The 19350-nt window shown below is 36.5% G+C and overlaps 1 protein-coding gene and 1 long non-coding RNA gene across 10 annotated transcripts in view; one reads left to right on the top strand and one right to left on the bottom strand.

The window, feature by feature from the left end:
* Positions 1-19350, top strand: part of NFIA (nuclear factor I A) — a 386822-nt gene that overhangs the window by 162644 nt on the left and 204828 nt on the right. The window lies entirely within an intron of this gene.
* LOC134809081 (uncharacterized) lies at positions 8710-13237 on the bottom strand. The gene is made up of 4 exons (XR_010153728.1): positions 13131-13237; positions 11004-11088; positions 9667-9700; positions 8710-8836 (listed from the first exon to the last, which is right to left on the bottom strand). It is a non-coding gene; the product is annotated as an uncharacterized LOC134809081 (long non-coding RNA).

Genomic DNA, 19350 nt, shown 5'->3' with positions numbered 1-19350 from the left:
ATACAAGTCAGGTATCCATCATGCCCCCAAAAGCATTAAAATTCAAATAACAAATATTGGCTAGGAACATTATTTAATGACTGTAAATTTTTGTCTTTTAACATCACAAGATTCAAAATTCTTTAGGCTTTATCACCGTATTTATGATTTAACTATAAGAGTAGGTTCACAGGCTAGCTCATTTAGACTTTTTTTTCCACAAACCGTCCACAATGGGTTCTTTTTTTAATCGTAAATATTCCCCCCATACTGATATGATATTAAATATTGATAATATTGAAGAGAAGATACTGAAGTATACATGAAAGTGTTATTTATTTCAGTATGGACAAAAGATATTTTCAAATTACTAGATTGTCATTTTCTTTTTTCATATGGTATAAAATTATCACCCACTGTCATTTTGGTTAATTCAATTTTCTACAAAACTATATAGGTCTGGTAATGATGCCAGAGTCACACCAGTGCAAAATTGTCATTTGTATTTCAGGTTTGTAGACATCGAGAAATATTTTCAAGGACAGAACTTATTTTTTATTGAGTTAGAAATGTTGAAACGTAAGGGAAAAGAGTGGAGTTGAATATGACCACTTTGTCAGAAAACTGTATACGTAACTCTTGATTTTGGAAAAATCAGCACCTGCAAATTTTGTCTTTTGGGGTTTGTTTGTTTTTTTTTTTTAGTCCAGTTCATAAGATTACATGTTTTTGGTTTATAATTTCTTTACCTAAGGAGAGTTTTGTGCTGCATGACTCCTTAAGAGAGTTTCCATGAGCTCATAAAACATGAACTGGGACAGTCTGAAATATTGTGATCATTTTCTAGAATTATACCTGATGGAATGTGATGACAGCACCTCTCCCTTCTATTTTATATGTTGAATTTGAAAGCGCTTGGGAATGTGTTGATGTCAATCGTGGCTGTGTTTTTGGCCATCTTTCTTTCCTTATACCTTCCACTTTCCTACTAACTGGTGCCCCTCTGACATTGTTTCTTAAGAGCTTGTCTGTTAAAGGGTTAAAGAATTAGATTTTTAAGCTGCTTTCGTGCAATGTATTTAAGTTAAGGAAATTGGGATATCATTACCTCAGTGAGGATGTTGTAAATTGTTTTGTTGGCAAGATTTATTGGGGGTTATTTTACCTGATATCACATTGTATTGTTTAATGTGGACTATTTTTAACTAGCGTTCTATTTAAACAGTGTCAGTGAATTCTGAGAGCTTGCCAAACAAATTCTCAAAATGGTTGCCAAGCTGTAAGATGGCTGCCAAGGTCTGAGCACACTGAACAGGTTCAAAATGGTGACCAACTTCTCAGAATCTGTTGGTCAGATTCCCCCACTGCCAACCCCCTCCCCCCACACAACTACCACCCAAAAAGGAAGGAAAAAAACCACAAACCCGAAGATGCAAGACTTGGCACCATCTCCTTGGCACGAGTGGCTGTAGTGTCATCCAGAGATTCAAGTAGTCACCACGTACTACTTGTTTCACATGCTTGGCAGAAGACTATTCAGGGGAATACATGAGGTGAAAAACCACTGTAAAATAACATGGTCATTTTCTTTACCTTATCTAATACGCACCAAATAATTCTTTAGAAAGGGGAAAAAGCCTAGACAAGGCAATACTTTCAAAGAGCTTTCTAAATGAGATCGAAGAGCGTTAACTAAGACTTCGGGCTGTGCCTTTTTGTACTGCTTGCCTGAAGTGGCACAAACTTTATATACAACAGGTTTAAGATTTATTTTAGTTTTGCATTTGTTTACTTAAGTTTATAGCAATTGCTTTCTGGCAGTTGTGGTACTTAGCAGATTGAAATAAAATCATAAGGGTGAATTAAAACATACTGCTGTTAGTGCTGATTAGAATTTTAGCTTAGTGTAAATACCGGATGCAGGGTCCAACTTTTCAGACACTTGGCATGAGCTCAATAGGGATCTCCAGGCTACACAGGAGACAGTGTGTGTGTGCTTGGATGCTTTTAAAATTCTTGGATAGGTGGAGCATACTACTTCTGCTGGCATGTTGGTTCATTGTGCTGGCTGCATAATGTGCTTGGATTCCAAGGTAGATAGAAGAAGCTGAGGAAATGGTAATAAGGGAAGATAGTTTGAACTTAAAAAACAAAGCCTGGAAAAAAGAATTTTATTTGAACCCTCTGCAGTTTGTACTCTGTGATATGGTTAATTATATAAATAACCAGTACTAAACTAAGTTGAAAATGGCAGGATTTGTGGTAGTTTGAAGAATGACCTAAAAGTGAATATGTTTCCACAAGTTGTTGAAATTTTTCTGTGTGATCCTTTAAAAAATAGACAGATAAATTAACTTCTCCAGGCAGTTAGTTTAGTCAGTGAATTCCTTAAATAGATCTTCTGTTTAATATCAGCAATGGACTAGGTTTTATATTCTGATTGAGACCTGCATTCCTAAAGATAGTTTTTAGGTGATAAAACATTTTATTTAATGCTTAAGTAGCTGTTAAAAAAGGCTGGTTGTCATGAAGGTACTGGTGTTTTGTTTTTATCTCAATTGGTAGTGGAATCAGCTAGGGATAATACTATAGAGCGATATAGTTTATATAGCTTGAGTTTTGAAAAATCTATAGCTTTAGGATTTGTTCAATCATGGAGCCCTTAGGTGGTGTGTACATTTTGTATATTCTCTATCACAAGAGGTAGTCAAGAAATGTGACTTTGCAGTCCATTTTTTAATGATTTTCTCCTGCCATTTAGGCAACAATGTTAGTAGCCATCAAAGCTTCTCGTATGTTTATTTCTAGTCTTTTCTCGCATAGTAAGCAATTATCAACCAAGGCCCAATCATTCAATAGGTAAAACCAAATGTTATTGACAGAGCTGAAATCTGAACTCTGTATCCTTCAGCGTAGAAGATCAATGTTCATTAAGATGCTTCAGTTCTGGAAATTTCAACATAAAGCTATGGAGGCATTTAGAGGTTAGCAGGGCAAATGTGTGATATGCAAGGTGTGTAGCAGATCCCTTCTTACATATTTCCAGAGTATATTTGTAATGTTACATATTACAAATGTAAAATAGTTTAATTAAAAGTCTTTCTTGCCAATTCTTACATATTGTACTGTAAGTTAGTGACAAGGAACTCAAATAAAACCTTTCTTTTTAAATTAGAAAACCAAGAGTCCACACCTCATTACAGTAAATCATAGTGCATTTTAAATCTTCAGATTAAGAATGTGTAATACTGATTATTACTTGTCAATTTTGTTGTTTTTTTCTATTACATATTCATTGATGATTTATTCAGATGACTAACGTTGTTGTAGCTGAGGCAAAAATTAAATCATTTTAAAATATGTCATTTTTACTTATTCGTAACAAGTTATGAGTATGTAAGCAAGTAGAATTTTTTCAAATTGCCTGAAGCATGACAAAATTCTAGATTTATAGTATAAAATGCCAATCAGGCAGTGTTTACGTAGGTAGAATAAGGCATATTTTTGCAAATTCCCACATCACCATTCTTGCTTATATGAAAAAGCATAGTACTTTTTAGTATTTTGAGAGAAACTTTATTCATTTTGCTGTTGTAGACACAGTCCGTGTTTTAAATTAGTGAACTGCAGAAATCTTTTCTTTAGGAAATTTTTTCTATTAGTCCTTCCAAAGTGAGTATTTTACTTTAAAAGAGTTGTTTGTGTTTTAAATTTATGTGGTGGTATATTTAGCATTTTACCCTTTTCTACGTAGCATACACGTGTAATTAGTACATGGGGTGTATGTGTATGCTGGTGTCTACCCAAGTATGTATTGAAATATAAAATTTACTTTCTATATAGTAGCTTTCTGCATAGGGCAACCCAAACAGCTGTTATTCCTTTTTATAGCTTCTTTAATCTATGTGCCAACAAGTCAGTTTACAAAATCTGTTTTGTTGATGACTGCTGCGATAATAATTGTGGTGTTTTGTGGCTTGGCAAAAGGCTGGGGTCTCCTCTGAGGACTCTTGCCAAAGGCTTTGAAGGGGTTGAGGTGGATTCACTGCCAAAATGAGTCACCACTCTCTATTTTATTTAGTGTCCTTCTGCCAAGGCCTTAGACACTTTCTGTTTTCATTCTTTTGTAGGCTTTCCTCCCCACATTGTGGTTTTCTTCACAGCCAGAGGCCTGGGTCTGCCAGGATAGGTGAGAGAGGCTGTGTGTAGGGAAACTCAAGGGCTAGGGGTTTAGCTGTTGTATACCTTGAATGTATATGTGAGTTAAATTATATGGTTATAAGTTACAAATGATGGACTTAAATAATCTAGTACATTATGGTCACCTGGGTTTGGGTCAGACATTCTCAGAAGAGTATTATTTACTTTTAAGTAGGATTCAAATAATGTGACAGTGTTTTCATAATTGGTTATTGATTATTTAAAAACCCTAGATTATTTGTGAGTTCTGGCTAGAGGCCTAAATCTTGAATTTTTCCTCAAACAAAAGAGTATCATCCTCCTCCTTTTAAATGGCATAATAATTTACTTCACATAAATGCATTTTCTACGTACACACCTAATAGACTTCAGGGAATTATGCTAAAATTTTATTTCTACCTGTCTAGATTTAAATTGTCAACCATTAAGTAGACTGAGCAATATGAATTGCTGGTCTGTTCCCTGAGATATATTTGAGATTTAAACATTTTTTCTTCATTAAGTACTTTCAGTAGATTGAAATAAATGGAACTAAATGTCCTCTTGCTAGGTTTGTCCAACTCAAACATGTATTATGTACAGAAAAATGGCTGGGATGAATTTGAGTGTTCAAAATATAAGCAGAAATGGCATTTCATGCATTAGTATGAGGAGGACATACTTGGGTTTTTGCTAACTTTCAACCTATAAAATTTAGATGGGTTTTTCTTAACTAAAAGCTATGACACCATCCTGAAATCTTGTAAATTATGTATGCAGAATTAAATTGAGGGGCATAGTTTTTGTTTTGTAAGTATTCATTCATTGTGTTAACTCTTTAAACATCGTATACACAGTAAAACTTCATTATAACATCCCCTGAAAACATTTCCATAAATATAAAGTAAATTTTCAAAGTTCAAAGTCCTAACTATAGGCAACAAAATGTTTTCCATATATTATGGTCCAAGCTTTTGTTCTTCAGGGGAAAAAATGTTATAAAAATGATTTTAACACTTTGTTTACAAAATAAATTCTATTAATAATTGATTATTATTTTTCATAAATCTTTCAGTTAGAAAACATAATTACGTAGGTAAAGAGTGAGATAATATTAGGATAAATACTGATCTCATTATATTCTACAAAGGTCAGTGGTTAGTATCCACTAAGTTAATATATGAAAGTCCTTTGTAAACTGTTAAATATATAGATATCAAGACATTTAGGTTTTTATTTATGTTTTTTTTAAAACTTTGGATTATCACATTCTCCTCTCTGTGTATCTACTTCATGGTTTTCATTTAAAATAGCAAAAATAAGAAAATAGAAACAGTTACTAAAAACTTGTAGTCATTCTGTGATATAAATTCATTTGGAATTTAAATACTTAGAGCTCACGGCAAGAGTCCAAGACAGAAATTCTTTTGGATGATCTATAAACCACTCAATCCCTCGTTAATGCTCAAACCATGTGAAAAGTTCCAGGTGAAATTCACTATGAGCCTTGTCTGAACCCCATAAACTGAGGGAAGTCCTATAAACCCTATATGAACCCCAAAGAATCAAAATAACTAAAGCCGGCACATAATTAAAAACCACTATTTTCTAGTGGCTGCTTTATGTGTCCACAGTTTGAAGACAAGCTTTGCATATGGAAGTGAACTATTTTATTTCGAAGATATGAATCATAAGCTACTTAGTATTTAAATATAGTTATCCTGTTGTGAAGATCTAATAATAATGCTGTTTAAAAAGAGGAACTGGAACTTCTTTACAAGTATTAACATTTCCGGGATCTCTCGGAAAGTCGCCAAGACATAAATATAGTTGTAGTAATGATTGTTGTTTTAGGAGTGGAATTAACAGTAGATATGTTTATCAACATTATTTTGAAAAAGTAACGTTATCTTTGATTTGTACTAACCTTTATGCTGTATACTTAAAATGCGACTCTTGATAATCATTTACTATGACAGTGTGGGTTGATAGAAGCTAAGTATTATGGTTCTCTTTAGGCAGAAAGAGAAACAGAACCGCTGCATGACTTCAGATACAGTATATTAATCTTTTGGGGGCATCAGTTTCCTCTTCTGAAAAATGAAGGGATTAGACTAAAACAATGTCTCAGATTCCTTCCAACTCTTAAAAAAAAATCTGGAAGCAACTATCTTTGCGTCATTGTCCATAATATCCCCTTCAAAGGTGGGATGACTGATTTATGGAGGACACATTGTAAATCACTAGGCTAATATCTCTTATTAATTATTGCAATCAGAAGTATAATCATTGTTAACGTGTACCGAGTACTTACTCCTAGACGTCACCTGCTGGGCTCCTGATGTGAAATTGGCTCACTGGTTCGTCTGTAGTTCTTTATTAGTAGCCTTAGTATCTTAGCACATTAGTGATTTTATTAAGTTAACTAAGCATTGTATGACTTTTTACAGGCCAGTGTCTTGGATGCTCAAGAATCCTGAAGTCATTCCTTTTACCTGTAAATGTTGACCGTGAACCAAAATGAGCTCTGACAGTCTCTTAACCATTTTACTTTTTTGACCGTTTGTCTCATGATAAGTTTTGTAAGCATTAAGTAATTTTCATACATCATCTGTTTTTGCATTCATTCTTCCAGCCATCTGCCATGTACTTGGCTTTTGGGCACTGGGAAGAGCTAGATGGGGTAGAAATGCATCTTCTCTTAAAACGAGCTTGCAACTCCCAAAGTTACAACTCTATCACAAAAAGAGTGTCAAGACACAACTCAAGTTCATCACCTGAATGCCATTGATAAGGATTTCCAGATGGACAAAACATTAAGCTGACACCAAGTGAAACGTGTACTTCACAGACTTTCATGTTTCATTTCGTGATATGCAGTGGCACTCTGAAGAACTGGGCTTTCAGAATGTATGTGTTTGGTCCGGTTCTTGGTATAGGGAGCAGTATCTTTGGAACAGTCACAGCATACACCACACCACACTAGGTTCTATCTGTGGCAGGGTCAGCTCATTAAAGCTACTTTCTGGGTCCTCGTTAATGTCATGCAGGCCTTGTGACAGGTGTTACAGCTCCCCACCTGGCACGGTCCATTGGGGGTGTGCTGTAATTGCTCTTGATGCCACACTTAATGGGTGGGGGAAGAAAGCAGCATTATGTGTGAGGGGAGGTGAGAGGGATACCCTCGGGCCGTTGCTGACATCTGGTCACCACTCCTGTTTTGCTGGCTTGTCTGTTTGGTGCCTACAAATATTGGGCCTTTGAGTTGAGTTTGCTGCCACCATTGGGTTCCTTGCAGCCATCATTATTTCACAGCTGGGCCATGGTTTTAACTTGGAAAAAGGGCATTCATCTCAGGGCCAGAAATGGTCTACTGCCAACATGATCCTGAGAACTTTCTTAGTTTAATAAATGAGAGAATAAGTATTCTCATGAGCTCCTGTATCAAGTGTTTCCTGGTTTTGAGCTTTTTTGTTTTTTGGTGAGAATGTTATCTTTCATTGTTATTTCTGAACCCTTAAAGGACTAAATTTCCTTTTCAAGAGTTTCAAGTAGTTCTTGTACATGTGTGCGGTGATAAGCAAACATTAGTCTGAGAAAGTTCTGAAAAATCTAATTGAGCCAGCATTTACCAAGCCCTTCTATGTCAGCTACTGAACTAGGTGCAGGGAAAAAAATAAAGGTCCTCAACTAGCTCACCCTCAACTAGCTGTCCCTCCAGCTAGAGAACCAAACCTCTGCATAATTAACCATAATAATGGGCAGATAGATTCAAGGGAGAATGCAGTAAAATATGTAATATCATGAGTGCAGTTTTTATCTGTGTGCACAATTATGCAAGCCTTTTAACTAAAAGGCTTCGGTGAGATGGATTTCGTAAAAATGCACAGAACTTCTTGAAGCACAAATTAGACAGTTCCCTAATATTAAAACACAGCCCTGAGAGGTAGGGTTTCAGGCTTTCTGGAACCCCCAAACTTGAATTGGTCCACAGAACTAAATTAGAAGTAACAACCTTTCCTTATGATGTGTGATTTCTCAAATGGTGGCATCTTCCCAAAGCTCTGTGTTCTTTTGTTTGGAGCACAGCTGCTTCCTATTGTTAAGTTGCACCGGAGAGCTCTGAGACAATTAATGAAGGGGATTTAAATGTTATTTAAAGGTAATCCCAAAACGTTTCTTTGTGAAAGATGCCCCTTACTGCAGTCCCAACTTAAATACCAACTTAAATAAGAAACTTCCACTCTAGGCATGCTCAATAAATATTCAGTGACCATTTCTGGTTTCTCGGGCATTATAAGAAACTTTTAAGGCACTTAATTATGAAGATATTAATAACTAAAAAATGGGCAATTAAATCTTCCCCAGCCCCAATTCCACATAACGCCTATGCACAACCACTTCTGAATGCTCATGGAGAAATAGCATTAAGGCTCTGATCTGACCTCAGTAATTTTACAAATGTAAAGGTAGCATCTCATGGTCCCTGTAGGGATATATTATTAGAAGAACATGCATACAATTTTGTTTTAATTGATTCTCACTCTTAAGTATGGAACCAATCTGTGTATATCTCCTTTTAATTATTTATCTGAGTTGTGAGAGAAAAGTAGGTAATTATTTGGTGATCCATTCAAATGTCTTAAAAGGAAGGCATCCAACTTTTATGACATACATCCTGAAAGACATAAAACAATACATTTTTATTTTATAATTTCATCAGTATCAAGTGTAGTGTAAACTATTTTAAAACAATTTATAAAAGGTGCTTACATACTTACTGATTGAAAAAATGGTCACAAGAATTAAGTTTATGGAATTGAAAAAATTTAGACCACAACAACATGGTAAACATCGATTTTTTTCAGAAGGAAATAATTTCTACAAATCAAAAACTTTACTAACCAGATGTTATAGTTAGGACAAACAATGAAATAATCTTACTGTAAGAAAAATAATTCAGCCAACACGTTTTTTAAGTGTCTTCTTTATGCTTAACATGGGTATTTGCTATTAGATGGGGGAGGTGGAAGGAATGTATCAAAAATGAATAATGGCCAGATGCGGTGGCTCACGCCTATAATCCAAGCACTTTCGGAGGCCAAGGCAGGTGGATCCCAGCACTTTCGGAGGCCGAGGCGGGTGGATCACCTGAGGTCAGGAGTTTGACACTAGCCTGGCCTCAAACTCTGGTGAAACCCCATCTCTACTAAAAATACAAAAATTAGCTGGGCGCGGTGGCAGTCGCCTGTAGTCCCAGCTACTCAGGAGGCTGAGGCACAAGAATTGCTTGAACCCGGGAGGCGGAGGTTGCAGTGAGCCGAGATCATGCCACAGCATTCCAGCCTAGGCAACAGAGTGAGACTTGATCTCAAAAAAAAGAAAAAAAGAATAATATTCGTTACCATGTTCCTGCTGACAGTTTGAGTACACAAGATACACTGTGACATAGTGAATTCAAGGAAGCAAACATGGTATGGGTTGGAATAATCATGGATGGATACTTACTGCAAGAGGCAGAAAAACACATGCAGTTCCTTTTCTAGGAAAATATTGGTAAATTATGCTTGGTTAGTAAAAGTGCACAGAAAACATATGGAAGTTTCAAATCTATTTTCCATAAATTTTTCCCCTAAGTATTTCTGAGATGCTGGGTGCAAGGTACGGTTCATTGTCCTAGTCCTCTTTGCTGAAAATGATCATTTTAATTGGATTGCTTCTTTGGAAACAAGACAAAGCATACATTGCTAAAAGCTTCTGGAGGCCATTTTCAATATTTGTAATAATATAAGTGCTAGAAATGTGCTTTCATTTATATTCAAAGGCAATAATGCCTTCTGTAAGCATGGCGTCTCTGTAAGACTTTTATAATGTCTACTTAAATGCAAGCAGACAAAATTAGTTTTCACTTTAGATTGGAAGACCTTTCTCCATTGCAACTTTTTGGCCTCTCTTTTTGTTCTGCTCCCCAAGAGCAATGTAAATGTTGCTCTTTGTTTTGCTAAAAGAGGAATGTTTATTTTTACAAGTACCATGCCACTTCCATATGATCTACATGGTATGTGTCATGAATATAATTTCTGTATGATTGGCCAAATTTTTCACTTTTAATTAAGATGACCAGACAAAAATTTGAATTGTAAGAAAATTATGGGCCAATTTAGTGCCTGTTGAAATGTACACTGGATATTGAAATGTTCTACAGAGCATGATGAATGAAAGTAAAAAGGCTCTATCTCTTTTCTGAAGCCTACTTGAAAATTTTGCTTTCATAGCATGACGTTGAAAAAGATACTATAAAAATATTTATTAAAATCATAGCTCGAGTTTTTTCTTAGAAGTAAGAAATTATGTTTAATATCAAGGACTTTACTACAGGATAACATGATTGTGTTTCACATAGAAAAACTTTGTTGAAAAATCAATGTGGAGTTGAGTTCATCTGGGCCCTAGCTGAAACTAATTTTACTTTTGGATATTCCATAAACTGCATACATCTCTTTCTCACTGTTTTGTTTTTCTATGTATGAGAAATCCATAGACACAGAAAAAAGATGGAGAGCCTTCATTTCTCTTATTTTCACTTTTGTCCCATCCCTCTGTGCTTGTTCTTTGTTTAAATAAACTTTTGTTGTATGTCTTTCACACATCATCACTCTCTGCTTCAAAGGCTTCTTTTAATAACTTAGCCCTGGCTCACTTTTCTTTTGCATATGAAATTGATTTAACTAAAGTGTATGTGTGTGTTTGTGTGCGCATATGCCTACATACACATGCTTCCGTACAAATAAAAATTTCACTGGAAAGGGAACTCCGTGATCTCTTTACTACGTACATACACACACCTTGTCGAAGTGGGAAAACTTAAGTTTGGAGTTAATTTGGTTTTGAGTTCCAGCTTTTTCTCTTAGTGCTGTCTGTTTCCTCACCCTGAAATGAAGATGGTAATGTTTACTTTGCAAAAGTTGCTGGGAAAGTTATGTATATATAAATCACTTTATTTTTATTGCTAGACATTCAATAAATGCTAGCTGTTACTGTGACCATCATTATTGTCATATATGTAACACAATTATGTCATACATTTATTTTGAAGCTGATAATAAGTAAACTGATAAAAAGCAGAAGGTTGAGATTAAGGCTTCTTATTGCTAAAAGATTGATCTTAAGTACAATCACGTGAAAACTGATAGTTACATAACCTGAAAAATCATAAAATACTGAAAAATTATGACTGTTATGTGATTGTTTTCAGTTGTCAGACTACGTGATGTTAAAATGGCAGTTGATTTTTTGTATTAACACAGTGCCTCTAATTTTAAAAACTGCTTCAGCAATCATGTATTTAAATGAAAACAGAAGTAACGATACAAAATAACAAAAATATAAATAGAGTTCAGAATTTGAAAATACTGTATTAGGAGGTAAGCTGACTATTTTTCATGTTCTTTAAATATATTTAGATCAACTTGAATATTAAGCCTCCTACAGCAGGTAGATAGAGGTATCAATTCAGTTACCATTTAAAATACAGTAACTCCAATGAGGAGTTTCTTATAATTATTTCTAATTACTTTTTGATATTAGAAATTAGAGCTATACCAGAATGCTGGGAAAGATGTCTTTTTCAACATTGTATCGCAGCATCAAGCATTATGCATCAAACATCAGTTCCTACTTACAATATCCATTCAATGTATATTTGGATTATATTTTCTTTGGATAGACCCTCATAGTGGAAACTCTGTATTAACCAGCTTGCAAGATTAACTAAGACTTTTTATTTTCTTTGTAATATACTGATTCCTTTGGCATGTTGAATTTTCATGGCCAACAGTTACCTACTACCACATCCTAGCACTATTGTTTTTACCAGTTGTGTGCTTACCACGTCAGTTGTGTTATTCCGGACCTGTTTATACTAGTCTTATTTGTATCACCATTGTGTAATTTAATTAAATTTATGTGAACCAATGGCATGCAAGTTCAAAATGGAAAAGTTTTATTTCTATGAAACTAACCCAGTGCCTTGGAAAGAATCAGTAAAGGCAAGCTACAAAAATTTCTGTCAGATTACATGTGAGTGACATAACTACAGAAGATGAGAGAAGGTTGTAAAAATAAGAGTTTTGTTAGATTATTTTAGAAATATATTTAAATTCTCCCACTACTTAAAGTAAATGGAACTGGAAATCTTTTATGTTGCATTATAGATATGCATTATATAAGAAAGATGCTGTGGAGCTCCAATTATTAACAGACATTATTAAATTTAAATTTTTGTCTCTGCATAAAAAGATTGGCCAAAGAATGTACATATACATGCTCAAAGTTAAAATGTTTAAGGTGCATATGTCTCATTAATGAGTATCTTCTTCATCCATTTTTTCAAATTAACCAATCAACAACTGGCCCTAACAGTACTGGATAAGGTAACTTCTATTCTATTTTGTATTCCTACTCTTTACAGAGTTTTAGAGATGTTTTGTTTCCTACCTACCAAGGGAAAAAAAGGGAATTGGCAGATAGAGTTTATATCTTGGGACGAGATGTGTAAAGGGCCAGGATCTGAAATTACGTGAAGGTTGATATTCTGGGATTGGTAGTTTTGAAGTTCCATAAAGAAGTTCAGTCCAGCCATGTTCCAAATGCTCTGAGTATAGGCACTGGCTGGTAAGCTTAGTGGAGTGTTATACAACATGGAAGTCTAACTGGCAGTTCAATGTCCCAAAAGTTGGACAGAACCAAGAAATAGAGAACATAAGCAGATGACAGTAATCCAGGCAGAAGGTTAGTGTCAGAGAAGTCTGTCAGTGGGTCATAGGGCTCCACGTGCTAGCCTGGGTTTCCATGCCAGAATTTTGTTCTTGGGAGGCAGGTAGGGAAAAGTAAGTCAACATCTCCAGTTGCAGATGAGCCAGGGCACTTGACCAAATACAGGTACAGAAGTTAGTCCTTGAGGTAGAGCTTACCTGTTGGAGAACATGGCAGAAATCATTGTACCAAAATTGGAGCACAGGTCAGAGGCTAAAGCATGGCTTACTGCGTGGCTCATGGTGAACTTGAGCTTCTCATGGCCCCTCCTATCTCCTGAGGATGGCTGAGCTCACAGATGGGGACTGTTATGTAATCAGAGGTCAAGTGATTTAGCTGGGGTGGCAGAGAGCCAGGTGAAGACTGAAAGTGTTCAAATAAGGAAGAGAACAGAATTGCTTTATGTCTGCCTTCATGAAGACAAACCCTAATAGCCAAAGGACTGAAAGTTTGCCCAAAGAGATCTCAATTTTTGAAAGGAAAATGCATCTTCTCCTTATGTTAGAATGACCACGTCTAAATAAAATAAACTCTTTTGCCTTTTGTTGTTACTTGTCTTGGTATCTACCATTGTTTGACACTAAAAAAAAATAAAGCAGTGACTAATTATTGGCTAATTTAATCTGTCATGATGGCATTTGTAATTCAGGTACATCCTTCATTAAAGCAAGTATAGGCATTATTATTTTTAAAACTTTTTTTTTCTATTTGGATTTCTTCTATTTTGTTTGATTATTTATTTTGTTGTTACTGGTGGTGGTGGTGTTTTACAGTGAGGCATACCGGTTAGCTCAGCTAAGGTGTTTGAGTAAGACTTCATAAACATAAAAGTACTTTGTGTGGGTTTGTTTTGTGTGTTCCATCTTACATCATTTGTGGCACTGAAAATGAGATTGCAATTCCCAGAGTACTGGGATAGTTCATTCAGAGGTTAGCCCACCTAAGTTTATAGCAGTTGTCTGTAATAGAATTGTAACTAATTTCCACTGTTGTTTTTGGAGAAAACTGTAGACTATAATTATGTGTTAGCACTTTTTAAACAGCTCCCTGCATTGTCATATCATTTTAAATGGGCTCTGTTTAAAAATGACCTTTCATGTTTTGATTGCAAAAATATAGCTTACACAGGTCTGTAGTTAGCAAAATACAAGGATCCAGTAAATGATAGAGCATTGACACAACTCTAGAAGCATGTGTTAAACATCACTGGCACTGCCCTAGGTTTAAAGGGGAAGAAATAGGGAAGTAGAAATTCACTGTTCTTCAACACTCCTTCTGTTGGATAGGCAAGATTAGTACATAGAACAGTTATGGAGCCATGTGAAAAAAAATAGTAGTTATACAAATGTAAAATGCTACACATGAAGTATATTGTATTACCTTTTTGTGGCCTATGGAAAGAAGTCTCAGAGCACAGTAAGATTCAAGTACCATCTCCCAGAATTGGGGTCAGCAACACCATTTTATATTTTGGCAAATGCTACCCACTGTCTCCCAAACGGCAGATATCTGCATATAGTTAGTCATGTGGACACACCCTTCCTCTGCTACATTGCATTGCCATATTAGTAGTAGAATTTTAGTGTTGATTTAAAAGACAGTCTGCCTTAAAGCAGATTGCATAGATTGCACACTGTGAATTGTAATTAAAGTGTAAGGGGGGCTTATTATGTCAACAACTGGCATGAGAACCCCCGAGCAGCAGGTGACCCTGACCATGTGACGTTTGTGACAGCTAGGATCCCCTTTTCACTGGCTTAGCGATCTGAAAGTCCAAATTGAAAGAAGCCCAGAGGCTGTATATTTCATTAGATCCCAGGGGAAGTACAGGATACAGCTTCCTTCTGTTTTCCTGGGAGGTCGCCAGAAAGTTTGTAGAGCTCTGTTTCTGTCAGAGGCTCAAAAGAGAAAAGAAAAAGCACACACAAAACAAAACAAAACACCATACACACCACAAAACCATCCACCAATCACCCCCAGGACCATAAATTTGACATTTCCCACAGTCTGAGACCACAGTGTTGCTGTGTCAGCAATACGCTCCTTGTTTGAATTGTCTGAAAGGAAGGCTCAGTGTTCTAGCTTTTAAAAAATGTGTAATCTTCAATATGCAGTGATTCTCTTGGTGTAAAACCATGAGAAATTATCAAGTACAGATATCATATGATTTGCTTGAAATACTTTTACATTATGCGTTACTTTCTCCTGACCTTCTAAAATGGGGCATAAGTCCGAATTTAGAAAGAGGAAACCACATGTGTAATAAGGGAAACAGACTAAGGAGACATGCCATATGTATTTCAGATCTTATTGTGATGGGTAAACTGTTTGAAATGTGGTCACATTAAAAGTATGTTACTTTGTGGGAGACTCAAAATCTTTTACGAGTAGATTTTTATTGTGTTCCATAGTGGAAATAGAGCTAGGGTTTGGTTTTGGTGGGAAGTTTTGGTCTTCAAGTCACCTTGGCACCTGACTGGCAGTTGTGAAACTAAGTAGAAAAGATACCTCTTTTTTCTTGGCACCTCACACGGGATCATAGGATTCTTACTATCATACAATTTATATATCACAGAAATGAAAACTTCGGTACTTTGTTGTATAATACAGATCTTGTGCTTGTTGATTTTTAATTTGGGGCTCAAGCTTCCCATGTCAACTAATGTGGCCGCTGCTAGGCTGCCCTCGGGTAGACCAAATGTAAGCTCACTAGGAAGTATTTCTAGCTCTGTAAATACCTAGCATATCGTTTAGTCCAGGCATGTCCCATCTTTTGGCTTCCCTCGACCACATTGGAAGAAGAAGAATTGCCTTGGGTCAGACATAAAGTACACTAACATTAACGATAGCTGATGAGCTTAAAACAAAAATCGCAAAAAAGTCTTAGCATGTTGGCCAGGCATGGTGGCTCACGCCTGTAATCCCAGCACTTTGGGAGGCCAAGGCGGGTGGATCATTTGAGGTGAGGTCAGGAGTTCAAGACCAGCCTGGCCAACATGGTGAAACCCCATCTCTACTAAAAATACAAAAAAAATTATCTGGGTGTGGTGGTGCGTGCCTGTAATCCCAGCTACTCAGGAGGCTGAGGCAGGAGAATCGCTTGAACCGAGGAGACAGAGGTTGCAGTGAGCCAAGATCGCACCTCTGCACTCCAGCCTGGGTGAGAAAGTGAGACTCCATCTAAAAAAAAAAAAAAAAAAAAAAAATCTCATAATGTTGTAAGAAAGTTTACGAATTTGTGTTGGGCCGTATTCAAAGCTGTCCTGGGCTGCATGTGGCCCCTGGGCCGTGGGTTGGACGAGCTTGGTTTAGTCCCTAAGTGTTGTTCATTTTAAACCAGAAAGTGAGAATTTTCTGAGCCCAGATTCTACCTTTATACTGCTATTTGTTATGTTTTGGTCAAAAGGGAAATACAGAAAGAGGAAAGTTAACAGTCATGGTTTGTGTGCTTGTATGTTGTATACTTTCATGTTTTGATTGCAAGAATATGGTTTACACAGGTCTGTAGTTAGCAAAATACAAGGATCCAGTAAATGATCCTTGTATCATTTATTTAGGACCCTCTGTTGTAAGGGCCCAAAAAGACTCACTCACAGTGCCATACACATGGCACTGCATGTGTGTGTGCTTGTGCCAGCCTGGGACGAGAACTTCAAGGTTTGAGAGAAAGATGTACCATTTTCATAAATTTGGTAAATAAATTAAAACCTTTCAACTTAGAGCTGCATTTAAGTGTTATAATTAAAGGACTACCAGTTGGGTTTTTTGTTTTGTTTTGTTTTGTTGTTTTACAGTCCATCTATTTTAGCAAATTCGCAAATAATTAGTTTCTTTTATTTATGTTTTTCAAGATCGGTTCCTCTATTCAGCCAGAGGAAAACCCAATATCCTTAGCTGCGTTTTACCTCAGGTACCCAGAGAATTGAGGCAAGAATAGGTTGTGGGAATGTAAGAGAAGTGTGTCTGTGCTGTCTCAGCTCAGTTAACTAGTCCTCTGTAGCAGGATAAGCATGTTTGTGCAGAGGTAGAGAATTGTCTCCAGTCATGATTTTGTTTTTTATATTTTTTACTGCATTTTTTTTTTTTTTTTTTTTTGAGACAGAGTCTCCCTCTGTCACCCAGGCTGGAGTGCAGTGGCATGATCTTAGCTCATTGCAACCTCTGCCTCCTGGATTCAAGCAATTCTCCTGACTCAGGCTCCCGAGTAGCTGGGATTACAGGCACACATCACCATGTCCAGCTAATTTTTATATTTTTTTAGTAGAGACGGGGTTTCACCATGTTAGCCAGGATGGTCTCGAACTCCTGACCTCATGATCTGCCTACTTTGGCCTCCCAAAGTGCTGGGATTATAGGCATGAGCCACCACACCCAGCTCTACTGAGTTCGTAAGTGAAGCTTTTTCCCTTCTCATGTTATTTGAATATTGTTTCCTTCATCTTTGTTTATTTATTATTTATTTTTCAAACCAGGGTCTCACTCTGTTGCCAGAACTGGAGTGCAGTGGCACACAATCATAGCTCAGCATAGCCTCAAACTCCTGGACTTAGGTGATCCTCTCATCTCAGCCTCCTGAGTAACTAGGACTACATGCTTAGCTGGTTTTTTTTTTTTTTTCTTTTTTTCTTCTTTTTTTTCCTGAGACAGGGTTTTGCTAAGTTTCCCAGGCTGGTCTTAAACGATGCTCTCATCTTGGCCTCCTAAACTGCTGGGATTACAGGGATGTAATCCTGGACCCTTAATCTTTATTATTAGTTCATCATCTTTTATCATGTATACTATGTGCCTTGAAAGTGTGTATTATTTTATTATCTGCACAATTCCACATCACTTTATTGATATTCTGAATATACCTGTAGTATGTTAATAAATAGCATCTAATAAAATGTAGATACATAAAAATAAGCCATTTTCATAACTTTTGGCTAATTTTGGAAGCAGCATTCTCAACTGCAGGTCAGATTTTTAAAAGAATTTAATTTTATCTGTGATTGTGTATACATCATGCCAAAGATAAAAGCAATTCAGTTGAGTGAGATAGGGTGTGGAAACAGGCTACATGTTGGAGTTTGTTGCCAGCCTGACATTTTCAACACAGTTTCTAGACCCATCTTTTTAAATGCGTGCTACAATGAAAACCAAAAGGACTTTTTCATATTGTATTTGCAGTCATCTATAGATGTAACTTCTGATGTCTTTGTTTTTGTTGCTCTTCTCTTCTCATTAACAGCAGACCTGTAGACACACTAGTCCCAACATGGTTGTTTTACTTCCTCATATGTGTACTGAAGTGTTCTTTGCTGTCTGATGTATATTAAGGGGTCTTCAGCAATTATGAAACCATTGCTGCAGAAGCCCAGAGTCACATACTATAGAAATATTCTATAGTAAGGACCTAACAGGATTCACATTAAATAGAACTTGACTATAAACTAATGGATTCCTACTACAGATAATAGGAAATGTGGTTTTTTTTTTAAATTTTTTTGAAACAGGGTCTCACTTTGCCACCCAGGCTGGAGTGGGGTGACATGATCATGGCTCACTGCAGTCTCGACTCCTGAGCTGAAGTGATCTTCCCACCTCAGCCTTCTAAGTAGCTGGGATTACAGCCACACATCACCACACCCAGCTAATTTTTTTGTAGAGACGGGGTTTTGCCACATTGCCCAGGCTGGTCTCGAACTCCTGAGCTCAAGCTATCCACCTGCCTTGGCCTCCCAAAGTGCTGGGATTACAGGCATAAGCCACCATGCCTGGCCAGGAAATGTTTTTAAAGACTTTGGTTCCTACAAAATTTGCAAAGAATTGTCAAAATTGTCTATCCACTTCTTTACATTTTAATTTTTGTTGGTTTATATTTCAAATATTACATTGTCAATTAGGATTATTATGACCATAGATGACATATTTTGCCCATCCCTGATAAAGAGAAGAAATTTGCTCCCTAATGTGTAGCCAGTTTAGGAATTTTAGCCTTAATTGAAAAATGTATACTTTTTTCTAACTGGACTTTGTTTCTGCTAGGAGATAGAAAAGTCTATAAGCCATCTCTGAGATAGATTTCTACTCTTCCTTTAAAATCTTGCCCGGACTGGCCCTTCCCCTCTCTTTTCTTCCATTCAAGGCTCACTTATTGAACATTTACTATGTGCAAGCACTTCATTTAGGCAAGTACGAGCTGTGTGCCCTCAAGGGCTTATAACTTGTTGGGAAGGCATGTGGGAGTTATATACACAGAGAAATGAATTAGGATCTGAGTCCCATTCTCAGTAACCAGGGTGTAGGGAGCCAGAGGAAGGAATGATGAGTTCTGCCAAGAGGAAGGGAAAGGATTCTGACGTTATCTTCTACACTGGTTAGAATAGAAGGATGGAA

Source organism: Pan troglodytes, chromosome 1 (assembly GCF_028858775.2).
Source record: "Pan troglodytes isolate AG18354 chromosome 1, NHGRI_mPanTro3-v2.0_pri, whole genome shotgun sequence".
NCBI classification, from domain to species: domain Eukaryota; kingdom Metazoa; phylum Chordata; class Mammalia; order Primates; family Hominidae; genus Pan; species Pan troglodytes.
The sequence above is the reverse complement of the archived record's forward strand: the minus strand, read 5'-3'. Positions and strand labels throughout refer to the sequence as shown.